General features: G+C 44.0%; 1 protein-coding gene across 9 annotated transcripts in view; it reads left to right on the top strand.

Moving 5' to 3' along the window:
- The first annotated feature begins 3,435 nt into the window (after positions 1–3,435).
- The window catches only part of PER2 (period circadian regulator 2), a 45,974-nt gene continuing 35,557 nt past the window's right edge, over positions 3,436–13,852 (top strand). The window contains exons 1-4 of one of the 9 annotated variants that reach the window (XM_088060911.1): positions 3,436–3,453; positions 10,274–10,330; positions 11,203–11,266; positions 13,117–13,369. The gene's annotated coding sequence lies outside the window, so the exon portion shown is untranslated. The other 8 variants (XM_014258383.2, XM_014258387.2, XM_014258384.2 and 5 more) reach the window with 8 other exon arrangements.

The following is a 13,852-nucleotide window of genomic DNA, read 5'->3' as shown; positions in this document are numbered from 1 at the left end:
AGAATAGGGATAGAATGAAAAACTACATTCACCAGAAGTTTTTAGTGAAGGTTTTCTGTCTGGCAACAAGCAGAAACTTGTGCAAAAGACTTTTGAACTGCAGCACATCTCAGGAATTTGCTGCTTGAGGTGAAGTTCTTGTGTTTTTACATTCCTTTACATTTTTATCAAAGCATTTTCAAAACTGTATGATATTGCTGTCTATTTGTTACAGTTTGTTCCTATACTCTCAATGCTTTTAGAAAAACCTGTCCATATATTTACTGGTAATGAGGAAAGTGGGTTTTTTCCTTTCCTCCTCCTTTGTCTGTACAGAGAATAAGAGTGACGACTTTTGCTCATTAGCAAAAAAAGCCTTTCCGGATCTTTGCAAGAATCAATGACTGTCAGCGTCACTGTAAATGGTGAGTAATTAGACCTAGGAAATGAAGAATTAGACGTGGGCTCCAGCTGTAAAGCATTGATTTTTATTTATTTTTTTTTAACTTTTTGATTTTTAAAAAATACTATACAGTTCCAACAGTGCTGTGGAGTATCTTGGAACAGGCAACTTCTACAAGTGGATAGGGAAGCAGAGTTATTCAAAAAGAGAAGCCTTATTTCCTTAGCAAATCCAAGCAAGCCATCCTCAGGTAGTTTTTCAGGTGGTCTCAAATTATTATTTTTACACGTTGAAAGACTTGATTTTTTCCCCTTTAAAAATATAGATACTGTCAATACATCGCTGCTTATCAGAACTGACCGAATTGCTTCAGTTAAGCAAAAATTCTACTTTTTATGTATACTGGGAAAAGGTTTGGCATTTGCGTGTGTGGCTAAAAATCTACTGATCTAAGTGTGAGAAGCAGCGGGATTCCATAGGAAAGCCCCAGAGAGCAGCATTTTCCTGGCGGGACCGCACGAGGGAGCCGGGCAGTGCTCCAAGCTGTGCCCCAGCTCACCCGGGCACAGCCGCCTTGGGGCAGTGCCAGTGGGGCACCTGGAGTGTTTTTGGAGTGATTTGTTCTCGCCATGCTCCAAGAGTTACAACTGAACACACACAGAAAATAAAGCTGGGGAAAAAAAAAACCCCACAACCATTTTAATGCTTTTCTTACAAGCTTTGTGTTCTTTAGAACCGTTTGTGTGCGTGCATATATGTATTTTACTCCTGCTGCTCTAAAAACTCTCATGTTATAGCTACTTACCAGGCAGCATGACTTTAAAAGCAAACATGTAGAACCTGTAAAATTTTGCAATAACTTTATTTTGCTTTGTTCTTTAGTACATGAGCCATTGAGTCAATAGCAATATTCACTCCTTTAGAAGCCTGTGCTCTTGTTACTTCAAATTGGAGGTGTCTGGAATAATTTGTATCTACACATGTGATTTCTCTTGTGCCAATTTTCTGGAAGTCACAGAATTTGGACTGAATTTGGTCAGGGTGCATAATCACATTTTCAATAACACAGCTTACCATGATTTTTGGTACATTAAATATAAAGCTGTAACTACTAAAAGGTGGTATGAATAGAACTTAAAAATTATTCCCATAAGCTTGGCTGAAACAACCAATTAGTATCCCTGTAAAATAAGCAGAACTCAAGTAATGCCTCTGGTAGTTACCAGGGTGGGAAAGGTACCGGCTATTTGTGGTTTTGGTGGTTACTCTTCTGCCAGGACTGGCATGCCCTGCTGCAGTAGGGAATGTGAAGTCAGGAAACTCATTTAGCTCTAACACACTGCCATGGTTTGCCATCCTTCTCATATTTGTAATCAGATGGGGTGGGGGACAGTGTGGATCTCAAGATTTTGCTTTGGTTGAAGTGCCTTAGTTTGGGTCTGTGGGAAGAGACCACAGCCCTTAGCACAGAGCCAGGGACAGATATTTTTGACACAACACAAAAAATAGCATCCCATGGAAACAAAGAATATTATTCTACATCCCTTTAACCCTAAAGCAGAGAACTTAAAAAAAGGTGATGAAATTCTGGATGCAAAGACCTACCAACAACGAGTTGACCAAACTACACAAAGACTACCTAATTAGGATTAATCTTAAAATTAGACTCCTCAGAGTAGTGCATACTAAGAATGGTACTCTGGTAAGCTGACTTGTGCATTGCAACAAATCCAGTTGCAGAATCTGGTCCTAATGCTTCCGCTGCCCACCCCCTCTCCTCTCCACAAGTTAAATATGCCACAGTCCTTCACTCACAGGCTGTTTCTGTAACAGTCAGAGCATAAATATCTGTGTACCTAATGGACTTATCCTTAACACTGCAGTGAGGGAGGGAAGTGGCATTAACCTCATTTTGCAGATAAACAGTGACGGCTCTGTCCTGTGTTTCAACCTATGGCAAGTGAAAAATGCTGTCAGCCTGAAAGTGGCATTGGCACACTCTGCTCCTTCTTTGCAAAGCCAAGTACCATAGTGGAGAAAGAGGAAGCTCATAATATGGATAAAGTAATGTTAATTTCTCAGCTGATTGCTCTGCTTAGCCCTGGGAGATGTGGAGAGTGGAGCAGAGCCGAAGGTGGTTTAGCCACGGGTTATTGGGTTATCCCACTGAACTGCAGCAACTCAAAGCTCAGGTTCTCTCACCAGTGTAGGATGGATGTGCAGGGGCCTGAGTGAAAACCTGTGTGACCGATGTATGAAAATTCATTTAATTCTTTGTTACTGGAAGATGGGAAATGTCAATGGTCTCTGAATGTTTTGCTTGAACAGAAAACTATTTTTTTTAATAAATATGAAAAGCTTCTTTAAACAGTCGGAATGGAAAGCATCTTACGTTAACACGTTACCGTATGCGGAACTACTGTTCCCGAGAACAGTACAGACGTTTAAGAACTTGGAAATTCTCCGTTTGATCATTGTTGTAGTTAGTTATTCAGACTGATGCTGCAGCCCTGCGCTCTCCTGCGCTGCCCATTGCTTTGTGACCCGGCGTCCCCAGCACAATACGTTTCGAAAGTTCAGGGCGTGCATCGAGCGCGGGTGGCAGCATCAGGAAACGGGATACGGGCGCTACTGCCTTATGTAAGCGAACCGAGAGGCGGCAGGGTGACCGCGGAGGGCTGCGGTGCCGCCTGCGCGGGCCTGGCCTCAGCCCGGAGCGCGGGGCTGTCCCGCCGCCCTCACGCCCTCAGGCCGGGCCGAGCGGCGCTGAGGGGCCCGGCCCGGAGCAGGCCCGGCGCGCGCACCAACGGTCTCTCCCCGCGCGCGCGCGCACGACACGTCACGCGCGGCTCCGAGCGGGCCGGGGGCGGAGCCGCGCTCCCTGGGGCGTCACGTGACCGTGCCCACTGCCCCCCCCCCCCCCCCCCCCCCCCCCCCCCCCCCCCCTTTACCCCCCCCCCCATCCTCCTCGGCCCTGCGGTCCCGTAGCGGTGCTGGCGCCGGGCGGGAGGCGCGGGTGGGGGCGAACCGAGCTGCCGCGGCTTCGGCGGAAGGCGGCGCGGGAGCCGGCGGTGAGTGCGTCCCGGTGGCGGCGGCGGCGCGGGGGAGGGGAGGGGCGGGCCGGCGGCGGGGCAGGCTCGGGAGGCGGCCGCGGCGGTCGGTGGAAACATGGTGCCACACGTGAGGCTTATGTAAAGTGAGCGGCGGCCCGGGCGGCCAATGGCAGCGGCGCGCGCCCCGCCCCCGCCCGCGCGCACCGCTGGCGTCATTCGGCCGCGGCCAATGGGGGCGCGGGTGGGGCGGGCGCGCGGCGGCCGGTCACGTTTCTGCCCGTATGAAGCCCGAGCCGGGTGCGCCGGGCCGGTGGGATGCGCCGCGCGCGGTGAGTGGGGGCCCGCTGGGAGCGCTCCCCGCGGCGTGAAGGGGCTGGGGGGCCCGCGGGGAGCGGCGGGAGGGGGCGGCGAGTGGCGGGCGCAGGGGGCACAGGGGCTCTCCTTCCTCCCCCGCCCGCCGGGCCGAGGTTACATAACCCTCGCGCCCGGGCTCTCCCGTTGCCGGGACGATCGAGGCGCGGGTCGCTCCGGTGCCGCGGCGTCCGGCCCGCTGCCGCCCCCGGCCCGCTGGGGACGGGACGCGTGGGGCTCCCTCTGAAGGGCGGCTGTGACACGCCCCCCCACCCCGCTCCCCGTGGAACCGCAGCGAGGGAAGCGGCCGCCGGCTGTGAGTCGCTCCCGTGGGCGGGGTGCGGGGCTGAGTGCGGTACGGCCCTCGCCCGTCTTGGACCGGGAGAGCCTCCGGGAGTGGGGGCACAGACACACCCACCCCCAGCGGGGTCTGCGGCGAGAGCTGGGCTCTGCGAGGGGCGGCCGCGTGGGGCGGGCTGGGGCGCTGAGGGGCGCTGGCCCCGGCCCGGAGCGGAGGCGGCGGGCACCGGTGGCAGCGGGGCCGGGCCCGGCTCTCCCGGCGGGGCTCCGCTCTGGCGTCCCTCCTGGCCGCGGGCTGCAGCCACGTATGTGCCGGGGGCAGCGCCGGCGTGCGGAGGGGGGAGCGGGGGAAGCGGTGGAGAGCACGCGTGCCCGGGGGCGCTGAGCGGCACCGCGGGCCCCGCTCCGGGCCCGTCCCGCGCGGGGACCGGGCTGGGGCCCGGCGGGATGGTGCACGGGAGGAACCGTGTGGCAGTGAGGAAGTGAATCTCACCGCCGATGACATGCGTGAGCTACAGGTAGAGTAGGCAACAGGTGCTGTCCGTTTGTTTTTTGTGTTGCCTATTGTTCTAAGGACACTCTGTTCCTTGAGACGGTGTGGCTGTGCTGCTGTTCACATTACGTGCATACTATTGCATGCATGATTACAAAACCCTTTATGTAAGTACAGTTTCATGCAAATAGATGAGCAGCATGGTAACAGTCAAGCTGACGCTTTACGTTTGACTTTGCATAACAGGGTAGGATAAAGGATAGCATTTCTCTGTGTATCATAGGAACTTAAAAAGGCCTTCCAGGAGGTTGGTATGAGATCTCAGGTACTTGGAAACTACAGTACTTAGCAAGTGTATTCCAGTGAAAAAGTAAACTTGGCTGAGACAGTGCATTGAATCTGATCAAACAAACAGAATCATTAAGTATGGAAAAGACCTCTGAGGTCCTTAACTGTTTCATCCGGATGTCTAATCTAAATCTACCCTCTTGCAGTTTCAAACTATTGCCTCTCATTCTGTCACTACATGCCCTGCTAAGAAGTCTTTCTCCATGTTCCTTGTTAAGCGCACATCTTTCTTTCCCAAGTGCAGGACTGAAATTTATTGTCTTGAGACATCTGAGATTGAATAGCTATCCCAAGTAAAGGGAAAGAAGTGGAAATTCTCTAATGATTCTAGCGGTAAGAGTATCTGTCAAGTCAGAAGTAGAGTAAAAACCTGATTAGTATGGTGAGAAACCCTCCCAAGTTACCAGTATTGTTTCAGACAGTTTGATTGGTGTTAGGGAGAGTGCCCGCATTGTTGCACTGTAACATCAAGTTCCTTCTTGCTTATGCTTGTACATGTTTGAGTGCTTTTGTGATCTTTCTGTTTTGCCTTTGTCTCTGAAACTTGCATTATTTCTGCAAAGTGAGGAGGTTTCACTGCAGGACTGGTCTGTGTTGTTGCTCCATGCAAAGCTAGATGTTAGTCTTGTGATGATGACACTGTCCTGAGGTGTGGAGTCCTGATTCTGGACTGTGGAGGTTGCTTACCTCACTAGTTACACACAGAGGAAAAGAGATGGCCTTTGGCCTGGAGTAGTAGAAAAAAAGTAATACCCTTCAGGTTTTGGTGAGGTTTTGGCTGTTTCAAGTGTGTATTTCAAGACAGAAGGAAGATACTTTGGTTGGTTGTCATAAGTGTCAAACACTGCAGTGAAAGAGCATGGTATGTCCTGTGAAGAAGTGGTTTGGATTGAGGTAGTTCAGAAGGCAGAGGCATGGAAAGCAGGTTTTTGGCTTTTGTGCACTTCATCAAATTTGGCAAGTTTTTTGGTTTCATTTATAATTCAAAAACTGCATGGTTTTGCTGGAATTTTTGTTTATTGGTGGGACGTGTTATAGACTTCTTATATTTTTTCCAGCAAACAAATTCTGTTGGTGAAAAACTAAGTAATCTTAATTTTTACAATTTACTTGTTTTCATTTTGGATTTCCACAGAGAGGCATTAAAGAGTTGGCATGTTCTTGGCATAATACCTTTATTGCTTTTTCTTCTTCCAATCATAAGATTAAAGTATGTAACAACAGTTTACTTGATAAACTTACTTGAGCCTCTCCCTGAGCAATACACTCTCACAGTAATAAGCTTTTTTAGTAAGCTGAGATGCTGATGGAGTTTAGTCTCAAAGTATGAGAATACAGTGAAGTGGGGAAAGTGATTGGCAGTAGAGTTCTGGATGTTTCTTCTGCCCCAGACGTTTATTACGACCAGGAAGTGTTTGGCTTAGATACAGACTGATAAACAGTTTTCTTTTTCCTGGGTTCTTGCCACACCCTTATTTCTCTAACATCTTTACAGTATTAGAATATGCTTTACTGCAGAAAATCTTTTTTTCACCCCTCAAAGAATAAGGAAATGAGCAAGTTGCCATGGGATGAGGTATATTTGTTGTGGTTTAAGAGCAAGAAGATTACCAGTAGCCAGTAGAACAAGTAAATTATCACTAGTCTAGATCAACTGTAGTGTTTTCCATAGGGTTGCTATGGTTGGCCTATGTTAAAAGGAACGTCATGTTCTTAGCAAGGCCTTGTGCAATAGCTGGCATGAGTGTCCTGTAGACACTGTATTATACTCATAACATTACCACATCATAATTACTAGATAATCGGGTGTTTCTGAAAAGGAATTTTTGTCTCCAGTTTTGATTGCATGGCCTAGAATGCCTCTATAAGGATGGTGGATTATAGAGATTTTTAACTGGATTGTCTTACTGCATTCATACTTTCCACGTTCAGTTATATCCCTGTAGTGCAAGTTTTAAACTGTTTTAATATTCATTATGTTAACTTAGCTTGTCAAGCACCGAACAGCAAAGGAGTCAGTTAATACTTGCATTATTCTTTGTGATATTGTTGTATTGCTCAAAAAGGCTTTTACTTGTTCTTTTGGTTATGGATGAAGTTGGATGCAGAAACTGTTGGTCTTGAAAGTAATGCTGCTACTGTTTTGTGTCCTGTGTAAGAGATGTCCGTCAGCTTTCCTGCTGCAAGTGCTGTCTTAACCTTAACCCCTGCTGTGGTGTCAGACAGGAACATTGTTCATTGGTGTTGGTCAGCAAAGCAGGTTTTTTTAAAATAGAACTGACATTTAAAAAGTAGAACCAAAGCTACATTGCCTTTTCTTGTAGAACTCTGCCTTCTGACACTTTGTTTGTGAGGGGATGAGGATGTTTCTTTTTAGACTTCTTTCTGTGAAGTATGTTTAAAGGACATGGGAAAAGAGAAGGTAGCAGTCAAAACTACACTTCAGAGTGCGATAGTTTTGCTATCTTTTGCTGAGATTTCTTGCAGCCCCAGGTTGCTTTTGTGAAATAGCGTGGCAGAGAAGAGCAGAATGAAGAGAGGCCGGATGATTTGAGCATCTGTAAAGCGAGTGGAGATGTTTGCAGTGGCTCTTGGAGCACGTTGTGACCTGCTGCCGGGAGCGAGCAGCCATGTGTAGTAGGCAGGCACCGAACACATGGGACTGCACATGCCTGGCTGTCCATGCCGGGATCTGAGGCTCTGCTAAGTGGCTTAGCACATCACCAGGCACGCTTGTGCAGCCTGCTCGTACTCTGCCTGCCCACACTGCTGGGATGTGAGCAGGCTGCTGTGCCCCTGGTCTGTATTTCCAGGGGACATGGGCAGGCTGCTGTGCCCCTGGTCTGTATTTCCAGGGGACATGGGCAGGCTGCTGTGCCCCTGGTCTGTATTTCCAGGGGACATGGGCAGGCTGCTGTGCCTCTGCTCTGTATTTCTAGGGTTACCTTCAGGTGTCAGTGGGGTCTTTGTCTGGATGCCTGCACCAGTATAGAATCCTCTTACAAGGCCCTCTGTCCCTCTTGAGTTACCAGGGGACAGCAGCAATATACTGAGTCCCATGTGAGTTGCCCAGGCAGTGGTTCTAAAGGGCACATTTTTCCTGGTTATCCAAAGATGAAAGGGAAGTTATGAGAATTTCTGTGTGTGGAAGCTTTTGTAAAGTCAAGAAGTTTTTGTACAGATGTTCTCAGCTACTGGTGATCTGCTGCTGAAGTAGTGTGTGTGGTAGTCCTAGAGGAGCCTCATGAGTTCTGACTTTTTTTTTTTTTGGGAGTCTGATTTAGACAACTTCAGTTGTAGAATGCAATCAGAAGTGAGGTTAAATTTACCTTCCTTAACATATATAACCATGGAGTATGGTTTTCGGTTTTCCTTAATTTTCTCCGAATAGGAAGGAAAATGTTATTGAGGATGCTGAAGGGGTTGTGATTCAACATGCTGTTTACATGAGTGAACTGAAATACACAGAAAGCATTTCTTGGGGCAAGAGGATGAGGAGCTTCTGCAGGTGGTGTGAGCAGACTGAAGAAGTTCAGTACAAGCAATTCCAGTGTTGATCCTGACAGGATTTGATGCTGGGAAAGAAACCTCATCTGTATGCCAAAATGTCTGGGAAACACTTTAGTTTTGCTTCCACCTGTTTTTGAGCGTACCATGGTAATTCTTAACATTTGATTTTTCTTATAGGTAGAATAGCTAGAGATGGGCAGAGATTTCCTGGTATAGATGGCTTTTTTTTAAAGTAGAACTGACTTTTAAAAAGTAGAACCAAAGCTACATTGCCTTTCTTACATCCTGTCCTGAAGCAGAGGCAATTCACTGTTAAATAACACCTGCAATTTATTGTAATTGAAGCTTAGGGAGACAAGATGAAGTGGTGAGGATGTCTAGTACTTGTTTTTTTTTTTTCTTGGTTTCACTTCCTATCCTCCTTATTCCTTGCAGCTTTTGTATCTTAGTACAGTTTTTGTGCTTGACCTTATTACATGTACTTTTATGTTTCTGCTTAGTTTCTTTAATTGTACAAAGATGTTCAGTGAATAAAGCACTTACTGATTTCAATTATATCTCTGCCATGGTTCTCCTGTGACTTGAGCTCTTATTTCAGCATTAATACATCCGAATCCTAGGACAAGTACATGGTGTTTGTTAGGTTGCTGCAGTTTTTGGAGTGGATTATTGATGGGATGGGGACAAGAATTTATTTGGCACAGTGTCTTCCAGAAGGGGACTTTGATTCTGACTGAAATTTTGGACAGGGTGTGAACCACAGCAGTGTGTGAAGAGAAGCATTAGCCTGGAATACAGTAAATGTGGTGAAAGTATGTCCTTTTTCTGGAAGGAGAGAATACATAGTAGATACGCCAATACACTGCTTAATGGAGATGTCAACAAATACTAAAGTTGATGTATGGTGTTGAGATAGTTTTAGATCTAGCTTCACCTGTAATGAAGGTGAAATATATGCCTGCATGGTGGGACATGATAATTTTTCCCTCCTTTTTGTGAGAACACTTGGCAACCTCAAATGTATAATTTTTGTCATTTTTTTCAAAAGGGGCGAGAGCTGACATGGAAATATTAAGAGTTCTGACTATTGATGTTGTGCTTAATTGTCTCTCTAGTTTGACTCAGGAAGACAGTAGAATTTTCTGGTTACAAAGAAAATAAAGTGTTTTTTTAAATTCACACTGCATACAAGTAATTTTGCATACCTTTAAGAAGGCACCTTTTTTAAGACTGGAAGCTGGAAAGAAGGACGTCTAGAAATTAGCATGGGGCATGTGAAGGAGATGTTTAGTGTCTTTACAAGATGTCTCAGCACAGGCTGGGTTTTTTTAATGGCAAATCCCCAACCTGTTGGCAATCGAACTTGGCTCTGGGTCAAGTCTCTTATTCAAGGTGAAAGAATAAATTTGAGAGACAGTTTCTGTTTGCTGTTGGGAATGATCAGATCCACTATGGAGTCTTCAGCACAGGTGGTGGGTTTAACAGTGCAAGGAATACTTACCTGAAAGGGTGAAATAAACTTCATTTCTGGTCTGGCAGAAATGAGAATTGTGGGGCTTCTTAGGTTTATAAAGGGAACAGAATTCAGTGGGTAGTTATTCTGTGCATTGCTCAAGGAACCAATTTAGAAGTTAGGTTACAATAATAAATATTATCAGTAAAATTTCTTGCATTTCCTCTCATCTTGTATTTATAGTCTTTATAATTGTTCTTCACCTGTGGAAGAGATATTTTGCATAGTTGGACTTGTATTGCATTATGAATTGTACTTGATTTATCTTTTATAATAAATTTTTATCTTCATTATAAAACTTGATATTTTTTTTTTTTAAATAGGAATATATTGATGACGCTTTGAGATTTTGAAAGATCATGACTAGTACATTCATTGAGGTGAGTGTTTTATGCTGTACTCAAGAAAGTGATTTGTGATATCAGTTCTTTCTTTAATGACTCTGAACTTGGGAAGGTGGGAGGTGTCTCTGTGGTTCTGTTATTGCTCTTCTGTGTATTTCCTTTGAAATATAGTGTCAGAATGCCCAAAACCAGAGATCTTCAGGGCTTTACATTTCTAAAGGCCTGTTGCACAAATCATGAAGTACATGGAAATGCTGTGGCTTCTCTAAATCTTTATGAAACTGGAATTTAGTGTAGTGTCAGTATTAAGATATCATCTGTGTTGTTTGCTGTGCAGATGTTTATTAATAGCTTCCATTTTTTTGATTGCTCGTGCAGGTGTTAAGGAACTTCCAATTATGAGGAAAATTTTGAGGTCCAGAAAACCAAGTACCTACTGTTACTTAGATAATCAGGATGATAGCTCAGGAAGAAAAAGGGAAAACATTATGCTCCTAAACTTGCATTTAAAAAGGTAGATTATAACTTCCAACAGTGTTTTTTGGTCAGTTGTTTTCTCTCCTTTGAAAATGAAGAAAAGTTCATTGTTAATGGAGCAAAAAAAAGGAGATATAATTAAAGGAGTATGGTGGAGGAATGTAATCTTTGCTGCAAAGAAAATTTATAATGTGCTTTCAATAAATGCGGTCTGATGATGCCACAGTATTGGCCCTAGACAGGAAAGACAGCTGACCCGGGTAGTAATACTGCAATACAGATGGAATTGTAACTGAGATTTTGAGGATTAACACTACAATGTCTGTTTAGTCTAAATGACTGAGAAAAAAAACCCAAACCAACCTGGTTTTCTATGGCTGGAAAATGTGATCTGAATAGGTTCTAAAATCTGACTCTTTTCAATGCTGCAGGTGTGACTCCAGTTCTCTGCAGAAAGTGAACCTGGTTCAGCTTTGTTTGCCTCCAGTATCACAGGTGTGTTCTACAGCAGAGTTTTCACTCTTTTATACTGTGTAAAGTCTTTTGTGCTTAGAAGAGATGTATATATCAGTATGGAAGTAAATGAGGAAATACCACAGGTTCTGTATTCTTCATAAACTGAATAAATTAGACTTCCTTCTGTGGAAAATACCTTATTGGAGATGCCATCTGTAGATGAACTCTTCTAGTGTTTTGGGACTTGGGCATACTCAATCACCTGTACATTTCCTCTGAAAAATAATAGAGAGCAAGTAGAATTGGCTGCCTCTAATTCTGCTCAGACTGTTTAAATATAAGTCATTCAAAACTTTTGTTTCAGATCTACAAAAAACCTTTTGATGTAGATTTGTCTTACTTTCTGTTAAATTGTAGAAAGAAATTTTTGGAAGGAGAATTTTTAGTAGTTTGCAAGGATTATTATTATTGTTTTAATGTCTTAAATGTGTTATTAATTACATGAAACCAATATGATACACAATTAAAATGGTACATGCTGTTACTGTGAATATATCTTCAAACTTAGACTTTTGAAAACCTTTTTTACTTTTTTTAATTGAATATTTTACAGGGAATTGAGTTAGTGTAAAGGAATTGCAAGAGCTGTCGTTAAACAAGGATTTAGCTGGTGCTGAAAGACATTGCATATTTTCAATGTTCAGGATAAAAACTGAAATCTGCAAGTAGCTCTGGCTACAGCAATTTCTAACGCTTCTTGTGGTCAGAAATAAAGCCTATTATTTAAATTATGTATTATCAGTTTATGATAAAAACCAAATCAAAACATCTAAAGAACCAGTACATACAGATTTATACCATGATATGAGTATTTTAGAACTTTATTGGCTTCATGATGTCACACAGGACGGAATGTTGTGAATAAATTCTTCCTTTAGTCTGGCCAACACAAATGTACTTTTAACAGTTGGTAGACGTGCAGCATGTTAAATTAAGGCATGTTAGCATGGGCTGTCTTCCAGAGTGGTTAGCCTGGGATTTGAACACTGTTCCAAACATTTCTTCTGCACATTCAGATGAAGCACTTAGAATGATGTAATTGTCTGTCACACAAATGTTGGTCTTCTGAACTTCATATTCTACCATTTCTTTGTGCCACAGGGCAGTGGCATGCACCAACAGAATTAGTTTCATAGATTTGCTAGAAGAACTTTCAGTTTTTTTGTTTTTATCAAAATTCACAGTGTTTCTCTTGAGAAACTTTTTATTAGAAAGAAAAATAATGTTAATGGACTTCATTAGTAGTGACCTCTGACCATAAAGAAACACTTTTTTGCTGTGAGAGTGAGTGAGCACTGGCACAGATTGCCCAGAGAGACTATTGAATATCCATTTTTGGGAATACCCAAAATTCATCTGTTGGTGGTCCTGAGCCTGCTCTTGGGTAACTCTGCCTGAGCAGGGAGTTGGACATGGTACCTCCAGAAATCTCTTTTGATCTTAATCATTATGGAAATTGAAATTTTGTAACTGCCTGGTAAAATCTTTAATGCTTTTACCAATCCTATTGTGATAGAGGGTCATAAATGATATTGCAACCAAACCTGATGAGCACTTGGAGCTCTGCTGACCATGTCAGGCATTTGGCTCTGTGCCCTGCTGGGCAGGGCAGCCCTGTGTTCCAGTGGCTGTGTCAGCCCATGCAGACTGTACATAGTGTGATACCACTCTGATTGTGAATCCTAAGGGTTATTTTATCTAGAGCAGAACATGCTATTACTTTAAAACTCTTAAAGACGTTATTTCAGAGCAAAAGTGTTAAAAATGCAAATTTGTGTCTTCCTCTGCTGTATGACAGTTTCATGCTTAACCAACATTTATCTGCATAGGAGTGACATAGCTGTGAACATCTCTCTGGTATCTGTTTGAAGAGGACACTGTTGGGGGGCCCAGGTATTTCTTTTATATTTTATAGTTATAGAGGTGTCCGGACTCTGTAATGGTCAAAGATTTCCAGTAGAAGAGGATGAGACAAGAATTAAATGCATGTGGGAGACTCTGGACCTAGGCACCTCATGCTTTCGATGCTAGCTGGGAGGGAGCTTGATAAACACTTTTGCCACCTTTTCATAGAAAAAACAGGTAAGAAACACACATAATAATTATGATTCATGCTAGTAGAAAGATGCTTCCCCTCCTGCTCCTCTAGAGTTTATGCAGAAAATATATTGTTCTGTGTTTGTGTTATATTTAAACTGGGGTTTCAGTCACATATATGTATATATATATGTACTCATTCAGAACAATATTTTGGGTATAAACTGGGAGTTACCTTATTTGAAGCCAAAACATTTTTTAGCCTAAACCCATACTTTTAAATTCAGTTTGAGTTTCTTCAGTGAGGAAGCAATCTGATTGGAAGCATTCTCACTGTGGATGCCAGGGCCCTGATCTGATCCTGATTTCCTGGATAGGTGCTGCTGTAAATTCAGGGTGGCACTCAGATGGTTCTGGAACAAGGCTGTGTCCTGATCAGTTCCCCTTGTAAAGTGGCAGCTGAAAGCAGTGGTTAATGAAGATGACCCTTATAACGCTATTAGTAATTCTTACTTGAATAAGAGTCTT

Source organism: Pseudopodoces humilis, chromosome 11, assembly GCF_049639895.1.
Source record: "Pseudopodoces humilis isolate 2021_Gansu_Grassland_sample_001 chromosome 11, ASM4963989v1, whole genome shotgun sequence".
NCBI lineage: Eukaryota > Metazoa > Chordata > Aves > Passeriformes > Paridae > Pseudopodoces > Pseudopodoces humilis.
This window is presented reverse-complemented; position numbering and strand designations above follow the sequence as displayed.